At 37.1% G+C, this 1,476-nt stretch overlaps 1 pseudogene; it reads right to left on the bottom strand.

Annotated features, from left to right (window-relative positions):
* Nucleotides 1-244: 244 nt before the first annotated feature.
* Nucleotides 245-1,003, bottom strand: LOC139828984 (5'-nucleotidase domain-containing protein 2 pseudogene; annotated as a pseudogene).
* Nucleotides 1,004-1,476: the final 473 nt, after the last annotated feature.

Below are 1,476 nucleotides of genomic sequence, written 5' to 3'. Positions count from 1 at the left end.
TGGACAGATCTAATTTTTTTTTTTTTTTCCTGAAAAATATGCTCTTCTTCACATGGAGAGTTTTTATGGTTTATTTTACCCAGTTTACAGTTGATGATTAGAATGGAAATGTCTTGTTCCTAATTATGATTTCCATATCTGTTGCCTGAATTTATCAGATCATGTTATCTTAACAAAATTGTATATCAGTTCTGCATCAGAAATGCATAAAAATATAGGTAGTTTGGTTTGTTAATTAAATCAGTCATAATCCTAGAATAACGAGAGGAGAAAACTTGTCCATGTTTATATCAATGGATATCAATATGAGGAAGAATTTCTTCTCATGGTTCACCAAGTGGATTAGCACAGCATAGATTTCATCTCCATGCAGAATATACTGTTCCAGATCTTTTTCAATCCATTTGTACATCACTCCTTTCACATGTACATCTCTAATTGCATCAGATATATCCTTGTAAAGATGCACCTGGTCAAACTCAATGCCATGAGTTATGAAGTAATCAATGACTGAAGAGAGCAGAGTCATTTCACGAAGAGAAAAAATGACCATAAACTGCTTAAGTGAAGGACCCTTGCCATAGAAGTCACTCATCTGCTACAGGGGGATGTGCTGTGTACCACCATAGAGTTCAATTACCTCTTCATCAGGCACTGGTTTGAGTCCTCTATATGCTGTCCCCAGTTGGACATAATGGAAAGCATCACTCTTCATCAGAAGGCTCTTTTGTACATCATAGTGGAGTTCGCGTATGGCAAAGCCTGGAATGTAGTCATACTTCCCAAGCCCTTCTGGATACTTAAATTGTTCTATGAGGATGCCTCTGGCAGTGTTGCAAATCACAGAGTGTAGTAAATTAGAATACTGTGCTAATGTGTAATCGTAGTCAAAGCCGTAGATCTCAATATCGCCCAGGCTGATCTCATTGTTAGCATAGATAGCGGCTGTGTTGAGGAGATTGCAAACTCCTGGTGGAAGGAGGTCGTAGACCAGCTTTTTCATCTCATGGTACCTGGCCCACAAGTAGGTCTTGATGTCGGCTCCCTCGGCCAAGGATAAGCATTGATATAAACATGATATATCAATATATCAATGCTTCATATACTAGGTTCTTACTGAGTAAAGCCTAAGAGAGAAAGTGCAAATCAGTTGTATAAAAACTTCTAAACAATGGGAAAATCCTATACTTTATTTGCTTTGAGGAAATGGGAAGCTGTTATTATAATTCCTGAAAAGTAGAATGTTTCTGAAAAAACAGAAAAAATTGAAACAAACAGGAGTTGCAAACTCTTTAAAACATCTTCATATTAAAGAAGTAATTTTTTTTCAGTTTTTCTTTTCTCAGAAACATATTAAAATCCTTCATTTTTTTGAAAGGTTAGAGGGCAACGAAGATGATTAAGGGTGTGGAGCATCTCCCTTATGAGGAAAGGCTGAGGAAGCTAGGTCTCTTTAGTTTGGGGAAGAGGAGACTG

Source organism: Patagioenas fasciata, chromosome 12 (assembly GCF_037038585.1).
Source record: "Patagioenas fasciata isolate bPatFas1 chromosome 12, bPatFas1.hap1, whole genome shotgun sequence".
NCBI lineage: Eukaryota > Metazoa > Chordata > Aves > Columbiformes > Columbidae > Patagioenas > Patagioenas fasciata.
The sequence above is the reverse complement of the archived record's forward strand: the minus strand, read 5'-3'. Positions and strand labels throughout refer to the sequence as shown.